This window comes from Salarias fasciatus, chromosome 17, assembly GCF_902148845.1.
Source record: "Salarias fasciatus chromosome 17, fSalaFa1.1, whole genome shotgun sequence".
Classification (NCBI taxonomy): Eukaryota; Metazoa; Chordata; class Actinopteri; order Blenniiformes; family Blenniidae; genus Salarias; species Salarias fasciatus.
In genome coordinates this window covers 3,251,695-3,267,086 of record NC_043761.1, presented here as the reverse complement: position 1 = coordinate 3,267,086, position 15,392 = coordinate 3,251,695, and positions in this window count along the sequence as shown.

The window sequence follows — 15,392 nt, the reverse complement described above, 5'->3', positions numbered from 1 at the left end:
ACATCTGTTAATTAAGTCAAACTAACCGGGAGTAATAATTTTTTTTTGTCCAATTCTGTTTTCAATATATGAGCCAAAGCAATTTAAGAGACAATGTTTTAATTGCAAATGATAAACTTTCCCCTGGCCTGCCACATTAAAGTGGTGGGGGAGGTTGAGCGCCCGCGAGAACCAGTGATATCAGGGGCTTCATGGCCCTGTTAGGGTTTCTCATAGCAAACGGGTCCTGGGTGACGGGCCAGACTAAGAGCAGGTCAAAAGCCCCTATGAGAAACACGAAATGAAGGACTGTGATGTCGCCTGGTATGGCGCAGCCGGGGCCCCACCCTGGAACCAGGCCTGGGGTTGGGGCTCAGATGTGAGCGCCTGGTGGCCGGGCGTTTGCCCACTCAGCCCGAAGGGACAACACTGACCTGATCTCCGGGGGACCCACCACTCGCTGAGGGAACCGTAGGGGCCGGGTGCATTGTGGATGTGGTGGCAGCTGATTGCAGGGTGTCTGGCAACCCGACCCCTGGACACAGAGACTGGTTCTAGGGACATGGAATGTCACCTCGTTGGGGGGGAAGGAGCCTGAGCCTGTGTGGGAAGTCGCCTCACCTCCACACACCAGCCTGGGCTCTGGAACCCAGTCTCTCCAGAAGGACTGGACTCTTCACTTCTCTGGGCGTTGCCCGCGGTGAGAGGCAGTGGACCGGTGTGGGTTTGCTTATAGACCCACAGCTCAGCCGCCATGCGTTGGAGTTCTCCCTAGTGAACGAGAGGGTCATGACCCTGCACCTTCAGGCCGGGGATAGATGCCTCACTGTTTTCTCGGCTTATTGGCCAAACAGCAGTGCAGAGTACCCAGCCTTCCTGGAGTCCCTGGGAGAGGAGCTGGACAGTACTCCAACTGGGGACTCCATTGTTCTATTGGGGGACTTCAATGTCCATGTGGGCAGCAACAGTGAGACCTGGAGGGGGGTGATCGGCACGAATAGCCTCCTTGATATGAACCCAGTGGTGTTCTGTGATTGGACTTCTGTGCTAGCAACAGCTTGTCCATAACGAGCACCATGTTCAAGCACAGGGGTGTCCATAAGTGCACTTGGTACCAGGGCTCCAAAGTTGGAGGTCGATGATTGACTTCGTTGTCGTGTCATCTGACCTCTGACCTCGTGTTTTGGACACTCGGGTGAAGAGAGGAGCAGAGCTGTGGACCGATCACCACCTGGTGGCGAGTTGGATTCGCTGACGGAGGAGGAAACCGGACAGATTTGGCAGACCCAAACGTGTTGTGAGGGTCTGCCGGTGGAACCCTCTGTCAGCAGGGTTTTCAACTGCCACCTCCGGGAGAACTTCTCATGTCTCGAGGGATTCTGGGGACATTGAGTCCAAGTGGACTATGCTCTACACCTCCATTGTCAAAGCAGCTTCTTGGAGCTGTGGCCATAAGGTCTCGAGTGTTTGCCGTGGCGGAAACCCCAGAAGTCGGTGGTGGACATCGGAAGTAAGGGCTGCCGTCAAGCTGAAGAAGGAGTCAAATCGAGTCATGTTGGCTCGTGGGACTCCAGAAGCAGCTGTGACAGGTACCGGCAGGCCAAGCGAACTGCAGGCCAAGTAGTTGTGTAGGCAAAAACTCGGATCTGGGAGGAGTTCAGGGAGGCCATGGAAAAAGACTACCTTTTTTGCCCTGACTACCTTCAGTCTCTGGATGTGCAGGGACTGTCTTGGTTGACACATCTCTGCAACATCGCGTGGCAGTCAGGGAGGGTGCCTCTGGATTGGCAGACTGTGGTGGTGGTGGTTCTCCTTTTTAAAAAGGGGGACGGGAAGATTTGCTCCAACTATAGGGGGGTCACACTCCTCAGCCTGCCTGGAAAAGTCTCTTTCAGGGAACTGGAGAGGAGGATTCCACCGATAGTCAAACCTCGGATCAAGGAGGAACAGTGTGGTTTTTGTTCTGGTCGCAGAACACTGGACCAGCTCTATACCCTCCAAAGGGTGCTAGAGGGTTCGTGGGAGTTTGCCCAACCAGCCCACATGTGCTTTGTGGACTTGGAGAAGGCGTTTGACCACGCCCCTCATGGTATCTTGTCGGGAGTGCTTCAGGAAAACGGAGTCCGGGGCCCCTTATTAAGGGCCGTCCAGTCTCTGTATGACCGGAGTAGGAGTCTAGTCCACATTACGGGCAGTGTTCAGACCTATTCCCAGTGCATGTTGGACTTCGGCAGGGCTGCACTTTGTCACTGGTTCTGTTCATCATTTTTATGGACAGAATTTCTAGGTGCAGCCAGGGGCCGGAGGGGGTCCAGTTTGGGGACCACAGGATTTCATCTTTGCGCTTTGCAGATGATGTTGTCCTGTTGGCTCCATTGAACCCGGACCTGCAGCATGCACTGTCAACGGTTTGCAGTCGTTTGTGAAGCAACAGGGATGAGGATCAGCACCTTCAAATCCGAGGCCATGGTCCTGGACCGGAAGAGGGTGGTCTGCCCTCAACAGGTCGGTGCAGAGACTCTGGTTCAAGTGGAGGAGTTTAGGTTTCTTGGCGTCTTGTTCACGAGTGAGGGAAAGGAGGAGCGTGAGATTGACAGCCAGATTGGTGCAGCGGCTGCAGTGATGCGGTCGTTGTATCGGTCCGTTGTGGTGAAGAAGGAGCTGAGTCGAAAGGTGAAGCTCTTGCTTTACCCGTCAATCTATGCCCCCACCCTCCCCTATGGTAAACCCAAAAAAACGATGCATTTTCACTTAACAGCTTAGTCGTGTAAATGGGGCCCAAAGCAGAAGAGTCAAAAACTCCAACATGAGCAGCCCCTGTTTCATGATGCCACACAGCCAGTTTTTGAAGAATAAATTAATATAAAGGTTGAGAGGATGACCTTTAATTTGAAAATCTGATTATCTGAAGTGCAACAATGCGTCACTCAAAAATGAATGTGATGATAAAACAAAGGAATTTTACCATATAGAATGGATATTTATGCATTTACTTTTCATTTTAGCTATATAGAATTAAAGAAATACATATTTTGTGAAAGTGTTCATGGAATAAACTGATAAATCTTAAATTACTGCATTTTCTCTGCTGAAGCCTACTGATTTACACCTCCTCTTAAATGGACTGAAAACAGACACGGTCATAAACAACACACGCTGTCGGACATTATAAATCACATTCTGACCATTAATCTATTAGCATGAAAGCCTCCCGCTATTTGTTACGATCTGGCAGAGACGCCCAGTATTCCAACACTCTGGAAGCGTCCTGTTTCAAGACCTGTTTTTCTTGTTTGCGATGCAGAATATAAGTTTTAAAACACCATGTCCATCCAAACCATGTCAAAAACGTGCATCAGCACCAATGCACAACCCTGTGGAGATTCAGCAGTTTCGCGCCAAAAAAACCAGGAGTCTAGAAAGACTTGGCTGCCGAGCTATTGCTCCGGTGTGTTTTACAATGTGCCTTTGATTTAACTGGATTTCCATACTGAGCCCCACAGAGATATTCTGCCCTGTTTGCATTTCCATGAATGGATGCACTTGTGCTCCTCAGCTGGGTGTCACATGACACTTCACGGCAGGTATGAGCCAGGATGTGAGCAATTTTACACTTTAACACTTCGGCTACGGGGGGAAAATATGAGCTTTTCCTCTGAAAAATCACCACAAAGGGAAGCGAGGTAGAGTGTGAGCCAGCGCTCCGCTGAAAGGAAAAGTAAAATGGGGGAGCGGGACGAGACAGGAGGAAATAATTACCCCTCTCGTTGACAATGGGGGCCTGATTTATGCCTCTTCAATTAAAGTGTCAGGACGGCCCACTGGAGCCGTGCCGGCGTTTGATTGGTGCGCCGGGACTGGATTGCTCGCCCCTCATAGGTGAGGAGGGAGAATAGGAGGCGGTGGGTGCGAGGGAAATCAAAACGGCGTCCCGGTGAATTAGCCTAATGACGGCGGAGAGCGTTCGCTGCAGGACAGACAGCAGACGTGATTACAGAACATTATGTCTGGCAGTAAGTGACGGTGAAGGACATATGTTTGGCCAAAAAAAAAAAAAAAAAAAAGGAAAAAGCTTTCTAAAGCTCTTTTTTTTTTGGGGGGGGGGGTTGAATCCCAACTGATCGGATCATTTTCTGAGTCTGGTTCTGTAGAAAGTCTCTGCCTGAGTCTGTTATTGGATCCTCCTGAAAAACCCTCGAGTTTAAATATAGACTTTCCAAGAAATTAATAAAATAATGAAAAAATAGAAAAAGAAAGAGAAGCCAAGAAATGTCACTTCCTACAAATGCTATAAAAACTTATTTTTTTGCATTTACATGGCAACATTTTGAAAACGATATTCATTTACACAGCAGGGGCTTCGAGCATAGACACAGCTGCTAGCATTAGCCCCACTGTAATAAACGGCTGTATTTCCACCGGATGCATCTTGCTTGTGGCTCGACGCCCTGCAGCTGCAGCAGAGTCACAGGTCATCCGACAGCCGATCCTTGTCATCCAACACGCCAGGGATTGGACAAAAGATGAAGGATACGTTTTGGTGAGTTTCCATGGAGACAACAATTAGGCGTTTTCGAAAAGTTGTGTTTTCGTTGGCTCAGGGCAGCGTTTTCATGTGAACAGATGAAAGTTCTCTGTTTTCCGTTTGAGGGCCTCAATGCAGCCGTTGTCTGTTCACACACTAACAACTGCTGGTGATAAATCCCCGTCATGCGAGTCGGTCGCCACCGTCCGACACTGGAGACGGCCACCCAAGAAGTGTGTTTGAATATCGAACTGAGCTGCGGAGTGTGAGACGGTAATTTCTCTATGCTGAAGACAAAAGAGGACATAAACAAGCACTTTGTGCTTGGGGTGGAAACATTAAAGAACGAACACATAGAGCCACATTTAGCATGTCTGTTTTCATGATTTTGCTCTCTATTTACAAGTAAAACCTCAGAAATTGTATTGGTAGTGTCATTTAAGGTGTAATAATCTTTTTTTTAAATCCTCGCCTAAACTGAACTGCAATTTTGGCAATGTATAACACCAGGATAACAATGTTCAAATGCAAATAAAATGTCAATAAACCATTCAATCATTTCTTGACTGCAACTTTACTACATTTTATTCAATAAACTTCAACTGTACAGATTTTACAAAGGTTTTAGTTGGACCAGGTGGATTTTGGGGCATTTACAGAGTCATTTAATAAAAGGTTTTTTCTCTCTTCTTTTGTTTTCATCTCTCTCTCTCACTCTCGCTCTCTCTCGATTAATCTCTCAAAGTGAGCTGTTGAACGTGAAGGACTCTGCCTATTCCTGTTTAGCATTTATCAGATCTGCTCTTTAGTGGCTGGCAGCTAATTAACGACGCCATTATTCACCTCCCCGCCTTTTGTTTTTCCCTCCTCTCCCTCGGCGATGACGGCCACACAGATGGATCGAACATGTGGAGGCGAGAGCAGCTGCCCCGATGCAGGGAAATTGATTCCATTTGCACAAAAAACAAATTAGCCGTGCGCATCAGTCGGAGGCTCAGTCACACGAGAAAGTTAAATCAGATATTTCAGACGCTGAAGAGCTGCACTTTTCCCTGTGAAGCCGTCAAGCGTTCAAATGCAAAAATAATTAAAGTGACTGAGTAGACTCTGCAAACATGCTAAAAGTAACTGCTTTATTTTCATGCATTTTACACACAGATGCACTTTCTGTATCCGTCTGCTTGTTAATGATCTTACCGCACATGAATATCTCGTATGTTGACAAGTAATCCTGTTGTTTTTTTCCTGTATTTTGAGATTCTGCTGCAGCTGCTCAAACAAATTTCCCCCCGAGGAGAAGAAAGTATCTTCTGTCATAACTTCAACTGAGAGGTGGTTCACACAACATTTTAAAGTGAAAAGGGAAGGTTTCCGGTACATTTTGGAGGTCTGTTTAAATGACAACGGTGCTCTGAGCAAATGAAATTTCAAATTTTTAATGCTACTGGACCAGCATGGCCGCTGTAAATGATTCTACTGGACACATGTGAGACAAAAACATGTTTTCACTTGAAACGTCACGTAAATGGGGCCAAAATCCTGTTGATAAGGACATGTATGTGAGCATGTTATGTGCTTTCTTTTAGTTTTTGAGAAAGACCGGAATTGTTAAAAACTCAACAATGTATCAGATCTTTATTTTTGTTTTTTTATTTCCAAAGTTCAGGTTTCGCAAATGTCCATATGATGCTAAATTATGTGAAAGCTTATGCATATTGGCCCATTCACTTTGATTCTGCATCAGCATGAATGTGAATTTGTCAAGCTGTAGTGAAAGTGACAGCTGGCGTTCGGTATTGAAGACGTTCAAAAAAAGTTCCTTGTTTTCCTCTGAGGTTGGATGTCGACTTGTCGGGCCTTCAGCCACCTGTCTTTACCGAGACAACACGTGTAAACGAGGACAAATGGATAGTGGATCGTGTTTCTTATGGTGTCGTAGCAGAACAGCTACCACATGCAAAAATACACTTGTTCCTATTTTCATATGTGTCGGCCTTCCCTTGCAGGAAAAAAATCTCATTAAAACATCAACACTGAAGTCTTTTCTTCAAGCATGTATTGAAATTCATTACTTGATTACCAATTCCTGACAGTTCCAGCATCCATTAGCAGCCAGAAGCTCATGTTTTTATAAGAAGAAACACTCTGGATCAGCTCACACACCTATAACTGAGCTTAGCGGAGGATTCGTGAGCTATTTTTTGACAAGGGGAAACCGAGAGCCGAGTTTGGAAGCAGACCAGAGCGCAGCCCATCTGTCCCCGCTTTACCTGACACACAACACCGGCGACTGGCAAGGCGCATGGCCGCCTCCGTCTCGGCGCTTCGCTTCCTGCGCCTCGCCGCTCCCGTCTCGGGAGGCGGGGAAAACAGCAAATCATATTAGAGGAGTTCTGGGCTCGAAGCATTACCTTCCACAGGGGGGACTAATGGGATCCGCTCGCCGTTTATTCCCGCTTCCTGCGTCTGAAGCTCAGCGCCGCAGTGGGAAGGAGTTCAAGCCACAGATCTTAATGGATTCTGTGGTAAACACCAAACACACCCGCGACTTTATTGGCCCAATAAACGTAATTAACTTACATATTAAGATCTGCTGCTGCAGTAGCTGTGGTTTTCAGAGGCAGCTTTAACAAGCCTCACCTCGGATTTATGGGTTTTGTAGTTTCTAAGGAACCATTCTCGGTCCTGAAAAGCCTCTTTCAGGACAGACAAACATTCCTTTTTTTTAAATGCATGCTTCTGATTCTTTATGCAGACATCATTTTTATCAGTGTCTGCAGGGAATAGCAGGACAACATCCAAAAGATTACAGTCTCTGCCTTGAATTTAGGTTTTCCCCTCCAGCTGCCTCCAGACAGAGAATCAAGTGTTTTCCTCAAGCTGCATCAGACATATGTATTCACAACGCGTTAGTTAGTTAGAAATCCCTTCATTGAGCTTAATTAATCAAAGCAACATTGACATTTTTAAGCCGTCGGACATCTTTTGCATCACTTGCCGTTAATTTCCCCGAGGTTTAACCTGACATGTTTGAAATTGCCTGACATTTAAGATTAAGTTTCTCTGGTATAAATGATCAGGCCGGCGGTTCGGTCTGAACGGGGATTCAATTAAGCTCTGGCAGACGCGCCTCGGCAACATTTACGGAGCGGTAAATCAAAACGTCCACTCCTGTCACGGAGATCCGGAGATTCGGAGATTCAGTTCGGTCCCTGAACGCGTCTGGGTGTTTCGGAAACAACGCCGAGCGCGGATCGCGCCGGGGATCCGATCCAGCGGAGAGGTTCGGGACTTGGAGCGAGCGGCCGACAGCTGCTGCTGGGAGGGGAGTCCTGGAAGCAGGTCCTGGAATAATGGAGCGGCTGGAGAGGAAACGCTGCCATGTTGATGGATCTGAGGGAGGGAGGTGTTTGCCACCAGGCCGCGTTACGTTAATAGTGCGAGAAGTCATGAGATTTAAAGCCTGAGACTGTTTGAAGGATGAGGAGGGTATGGAGGGGAAAAAAGGTAGCTCTACTAAAATAAAGCAAAAGATATGATTTACTTTGAGAGTCTGCAACATGGAGCAGTTACTCATCCTTAAATATAATCATAAAAGACTTCTGGACAGCTTGGCAGCAGTTAAAGCAGCAGAGCCGTCGGTGATCCCCTGACGGAGGTAAATACTCTGCCTGCAGAAGTTCAGAGAGAAACTGTGAAGTGGAAAGTTTTACTACCCGTTTTTTTTCTTTTTTTTGGTTGTCCAATTATACAGCAATGTTGTTCTCTTAATACAATACATATTTCATGTATTAAGTCCAGAGGAATGTGATGCACGTTGAGGGGGGTGTTGGACTTTCTGTTGGAAAAACTTCAGGCAAAGAAAGCTCAAACCGGCTGCCGCATTATATTTAGCTTTATGATCGCGCTGGCATTTTTATTATTTCAGACTAAAACTTGTAAACAAACTCCGTGCTGGATGTTTACTACGGCTAGAAGCCGACCGAGGCGCTAAAAATGTTCAAAGCAGTTTCAGAACTGCTTTTTCCCGTGCACCATCACCAAGAAGCAACATTTTCCGCGTCGCGTCGGACTTGTGATCCAGTCAGACGCCTGAAATGATCGGCTCCTCTAAAACAGTCTGTCTTCATATTGGCCGTGTGAAAACTCTCACTGAAGATGCTTTTTCAGGATGAGAAAAGTATCAGAGACAGAAATGGATCCTTCCAAACGGCGCATTACGCTTCACCCAAGACGCCACCGGCTATCAGGGCGCACCGGCGCGTCGGCGGCGGCTCATTAGCTCGCCACGCTAGCTCCTGCCTCATTATTGTGCCTTCTGCTTCATTTTATTGAATCCCGTCGCTCATTTCTCTTCTTTTTTCCCCTCCGCACTGGAAAACACTCTTTTTCAGCAGATTCCTGCGAACGCAGTGGGAACAAAACAACAAAAAAAAACCGAAAACCGCTTCACTTGGAAACCTGATGGAGGATTATTTTTCCTCCAAGCTAATCTGTTTTTGAGGAAATTTGCATGATCAGCTTTTGGGAGAAGCTGGCTTTCCTAATATTTGTTGTGGAACACGAGGGCGCCAGATTTGTCGGAGATAAACATCTGCTTTAGGGAAGGCTGATATTCATCTTCCTCATCTGGATTCCTGTAATTTGACTGTCACTGCGGACCGCTGCCTCCACTCGGGATCCTCCTCAAACCCGTCCACAGGAATTCCAATCGGGTCGCGGGGCTGGGCGGATCCCCCCCCCGTCAGTCAATAACTGGTGGTTGGCGGTAATAAGCGCTGGGTGGGCGTCGCCGCTCGCCGGCGCTGACGGTCCCGGACCGCCTGATTGACGACTCTTTAATCTTCGGGGGTCGGCTGTCAATCGGTGACCCGGTCGCAGTCGCAGTGACCTCTCTGACCCGACTGGGACCGGTTTCACGTCTTCAGCCCAAAACAACCATGAAAACATAATAAAGTCCTGGTTTTCCTGCACGGAGTCTCTTGATTGGATGATCCGGCTGACAGCAGGTTCAGACTGCAGGGAGGAATCGTTAGAATCAATCCTCAGTCTTTGTTTGACCTCAGGCGGAACAGGTTCTCTCTGATCTTTTCAGGAGTCACAATTATGTAAAATGATCCCGAGCGGCGGTTCCCAACATGAGGTCCCGGACCCCCTGAGAGGCCTGAAAGAGATTACAGGATCTCAAACAAGAGGCTGCGTGTTTTCACCTGATCCGGTCGCCTAAATTAGATTTGCTCAAGTTAAACGAAGCCAAAACACGAGAGTTTAGGAAACGAGAGCAGGACTGCGAGGCGGATTCTGAAGGATTCAGGGTTTAGGTCCCACGAGCAGAAAGACCCCAGCGATGAACACATGAACCTAAAAGAGCTGAGGATAAAATATAAAATACATTCTTTTTCTATATTTGCTCTGCTATTTCTGAGACTCAACAAACTGCACATAAAGATTTGCCTTTAGTCAAATCAATTATGTCTGAAATCAGATTTTAAGTCCATAAAAAAGCAGTAATTCCTCTAAAATGCAGAATATGAATAAAAAAACACAAACATTTGGCAGATTTTGGACTGAAAATCCAAATCTAATATCCTCTGCTCCTGATTCTTCTTGTACATATTCTTTCATGTCTTAAATATAGATGAGTTCACTTTTAAATTATTTATGTGAAAAAAGTTCAAGTGTTACATTACAAGCGGATTATTTATTTTAAAAAGAGGAAAAAAATGACAATATAAATATTTCAAAATGCTGTAAAGACGTGAGGCATCCTGCCTGCAGTTCAGTCCCCCAAACAGCCCGAGACGGAGTGTAAATCCAGAGTTCATCCTCTTTTTAATAAAGAAACTAAAGTAAAGGTGTTTTTGTGTGAATGTACGTAAAGGAAACCAGTTGAGAGTCTCCGGCCTGAGACGTTTCTCTGCTCTCTGATCGGCATGTTGAGAGTCGGAAGACGTCAGCGGGAAGATATTCGACAAGCAAGATGTATACAGAGTGTTGAAGCAGAAACAAAAAGGAGGGGGGAAGAGCGCAGCGTCGTTCGTCTTGGAGGATATAAACACGCAGAGCTGCTCCATCGACGCTCGTCCGCCGCGTTTTAAACACTCACAGGGACAAACCTGGCTTTGTTTTAAGTGTGAAGATGGATGTGGGGCACAAGACGTCCCGTTTTAAACATTTTATCTCCGGGTGGGGGGGGGTGGAGGGGGTGGAGGGGTGGAGGGGGGGTCTTATCAGCATCACTGAGGGACCTGGGAAGTTCAGAGGTGAGCGCCGTTCGCCTCAGTGTGGATAAAACTCAGAAAGATATACAGCCTCATTAGACGGAGAGCCGGGGTCCCCGAGACGGACCGCCATCAATCCAGACACATCAGCAGATTGGTGGGCTTCACAGGAGCTGCAGCCCCCCCAGAGCCCCCCGGCCCCCCCAACAGGCTACCTGCATTATGACCAGATGTGCCAGGAGCGCATGACGAATGGCTGCGTTTCACCGCGGGTCAGAGGTCAAGCCGTATCCCCTCCCCGACCCTGGCATTAGACACAGACGCATGATGTCAGTTCCCGAGCAGCGAGTCCAGACCCCCCCCCCCCCCCCCCCCCCCCCCCAACCCCCCCGGCATACCAGAGCCGCCCCGGCGGGGCCGCGAGCCCGCCGTGACCGCCGGCGGCGAACCGCGTCCCAGATACACACTTCAAATGATCCGGCCCCCGAGGATCCCAGCGCTGTACTCCGTTCACCTTCACCTGCCAGTCTGCCGTTCCCCGGGAGCCCGCCGGCCCCCCAGGGGCCCCCCGGGGGCCCCCGCCGGCCCCCAGACCCCCACCGAAGCTGCTCACCTGCAGAGACGCGGCGGAGGTCGGCGCTGCGCACGGCGGCATTGACCTTCATCAGTCCAGCAAATTCCGATTTCCAGCCTGATTTAATAAAAACCTGAAGCAGGCAGACAGGCTCTTCTGTCAGGATCCGTTTAAACGACGTTTTCCAGTGAAAATCTTAAGTTTTGGTTGCATTTTAAGTCTCCACTGCATGAAAACGCAACTTTTTTGAATGCTGCTTTTGGAAATTTGAAATTATCACATTTTCCCTGCTTATATTGAGTCCAGTTCTGACGGGGTTTCTTTAAAACGTTGACTACACTACAATTAAACATCATTTTTCTGTGATTTAAGGCAAGAAAGCTTCAATCCGTCACACATTTCAGCAACAAAGCAGTTAAAAATAAATTAAATTAACAAACACGTAAAGAGAAAAAGGAAAAAGTGGAATAAGATTTACTTGATTAATGACAAACTACTGGATATATGTTGGAAATCATTCACAAATTTGACGTGCACCATGCTTCACTTGCACATTTTGACTATTTAACTTCTGCATTTCTGCATGAAATCATGTTTTGCATGATTAAATAGCTGTTTTCTACTGACAGAAAAACAGAACAATCACTGTCTACACTTATTTCTTGTAACTTTTGAATTTGTATCACTTTTTTAATTTTTTTATCCCGTCATATTGATATTTTACTTTTCTCTTCAATTTAATCTGTTCTATTCTGCAAGGAGGAATACTGCAAAGAATTTCTCTAATAAAGTATTTCTATTCTATTTACATTGTTTATGAATGAGATTCTGAATTTCATGCATCAGCAGCAACTATTTAATCATGAATTATGTTCTTCTCATCGATATTTATTAGTTTGATGGATAAAACGCAGAAGCTAAGTGATCGCCGGTCCAATATAAGGCGACAATCCATCACAATCCATCAATCTGAGGCTTATTGAAGGCTTTAATGTGGAGCCACAGGACGGATTTATGCGTTTGACGGAGCTGAATTTGCTCATACAGTAAAACAAAGGTCCATTCATGGCCGCATGGCAGGAACCTCACTAATATACGGCCTCGTGCGTCGCCCATCACCTCCAAATTAGGGCTTGTGTAAACTTCCTGCTGTTTTATACGCTTCCTGGGGGGTGAAAGGTCAACTGACGAGCATGACTAATCTGAAAATAAATCAGTGTCTGAAAGCCTTCTGTCATCGCCGGAGCGGAATTCAATTAGCTCTAATTCATTGTGTAAATGCCTCGGCCGCCGCAGCTGTTACTCATCTTGATGTTTTTAAAGGCCGGGTTTGGAACCTGCGCTCCGCGGACGCCGCATTAGCCGGAAATACGTCCTGAGACGACGCCGGATTAAAGTTTTACGGGGTTCTCACCTGTCAGAGGGATTTCAGCTTCTCCTCCCGTCTGCAGGACGGAAAAATCAATGAACACAACGAGACGCAGGTGTGAAGACGGTGAGAGGAGGAGCCGATTAACCAGGAAAGAGCCCGGCGTGGCCCGGTTCTGTGGCCTCGGGGAAACAAAACATATCTAAACCGTCACATTTTTACACGTTGGTGCATCTAAAACACGCTTTTCTTCACCACAACTTCTTTCTGCTGAACGATCTGCGTCCAAACCTCAGACCGAAGCCGCGATTTTCCTGGACGGAAACATTTTCAAAAGGCAAAAAAACACTGAAATGGACGGTTCCAGGGCCAGAAGTGTGGTTTGTTGTTGGACTTTAATAATATGCTGTAGAGCAGGGTGTCAAACATGAGGCCCGTGGGCCAAAACCAGCTCACAAGAGGCTTCAGTCCGGCCAAAACCACCCAGCAAACTGTAAAAAACGTCAAAGAAAAGATTGATTTTGTTGAATAAATCAACACAGAGAGACTGAAACCGTCGATGCAGCAGCTCCATCATTCTGTCAGACCAGAGTCACACCGTGCTGTCAGGATGAATTTTAAAAAACATGAATAATAGAGCAGGTTTTCTGGATATTTCACTGTATTTTGTACCAGAAGGAATCATTAAAATCAGCTCTGATTTTAGATTTTAGCCATTTTCTAGAGTAATTGTTGGGTATTTGTAAAAACATGGACATTTTCCTCACGCCTCTAAACTAAAACACTGCAATTACTAGAAAATAAATGGCAAGTTGCAGTAAATTTCACGGAACAAAATCCAGTAAATGTCTCTCTGGATTTCAAACTGTAAAAAATCAGGCCGTGGATTCATCATGCAGGCCTCTTCTGGCCCACGGACCATATGTTTGACCCCTCTGGTCAGTACCTCGGGGAACTGGCTGGGATGTTCCTGCAGCTGGTTGTTCACACATCATGTGACTGGAATTCTTTTTCTTGGCAGGTCTCGGACAAATGCTGCGTGATTTGTCACAATTTTCAAATGTTTAATATGAAAAATTGAGTATAAAACCTCACATTCTTTTTTTTTTTTTCCATCTTCTGTTCTTCCAATGCATATTTGTCTGGTCATACAAAACATGTTTTCACTTAACGTATTATAGAAAATATCATATAAACACCAGAAATAAAGGAAATGCTGAGAAAACAGAACACAAACACAGTGAAATCCTTACCGCTTTTCTGCATTTGAATCAACAATAAATCACTAAAAACGTTATTAATCAGTGATCTTCGGTACTTCTGATGCATCACGATGAGTTTGATGATTTCCGGACCTTCTCCCTCTCTCTGCAGTTTACAGTGAAATATTTCAAAAATGATTCAGTGGATTTCTGAGACACCGAGTCAGGCCTGTGTTTCCCCGCAGGGCGGATTGTTTCAAATATCCTTTTCCTCCTGCTGGGGCCAGACTATCGTTTTATTTCTGTCCTTCAGATGTGGACAATAAAACGGCAGAAGAATGATGTTTTCGACTGGATGTTTGTCTCGCTGTCGGTATTGTTCTGCCTCCAGAACATGTGGAGAGAATTTCTTAAAATATTTCTTCTCACTCAGTGGAAGATGCACCGGGTTCGACCGAATGTTTACCTTCAAGATCACCTGACGCCTGATTTCAGAGGAAATCTCCAAAATGCTTCGTATGAAATTCTTTGGATTTGGCTTTGAAGCAGAAAACATGGCACTGCCACATGCACGGATCCCAGAACCAGAGGATTTACGGTCAGACGGGTACGGTTAAGAACAGAAGAATGCAAAAATCCGGCCAAAGGCTGGAGAGGGGAATCGAACAGCAGGACGGCAGACACGATAACTGAGAGGCTGGCGCTGCGAGAAGACGAGACGGACGAGAAAAACCCGGCGGTAAACACAAGAATCCTGGATCACGCTACCTGCTCTTCATTTCATTGGCCGGGTTGAACCCTGAGTGGCACACTGATTAGCGGAGGTGAGACGCTGTCGTCTGAATAACTCCCAGCTCTAATTAGCATTAGTGCTGCGCTCGCCGTAATAAAGGAAGCGCGCTGAAGTGACCGCCGCCGGCACGGCGCCGACTTCCTCCTTCCCATCAGTTCATACAGGAATAATAAATTAAAGGAGACCTCGATATCTAATAGTTTGGGCTAATTAAACTACCTCCCAGGAAAGTAGATCTCACAATAACCACGGCTTTAGATGAATTTTCTCATTACAGCAGGGATTCTGGGCTTCCTCTGCCGAAGCTGAACCGCAGAGTGACGGTAAAAAAAAAAGCAGATTATCCACTTCTCTGATCAATCTGAATCTGAATCAGTCAAACTGCCAGGAGTTGAGGATGTGACTTCTCTTCACGTAAAGCAGGCCGGCGGCTCGCCACGAGGAAGAGGCTCATTAAAACAAACAGTCTGAGGATTGTAAACATGTGTGGACGGCGGGTGAAAGAGGCAACGCTTACCAGCTGGAAACAAACACAACAAGACAGGCTGTGTGGAGGCTTGGAGTTTATCTGACAAATTCAGTATCTTCAATATCTATGCCAGTTATCCAGAGGACAGGTGTCCACAGAGCTGATGTTCCAGCCTTCAGGCTTTACCCTCGGAGCTGCGAGTTAAATTCTCCGGAGATGGCTGAGGAGACCTCGATCTGCCCTCCTCTTCATCTCGGTCC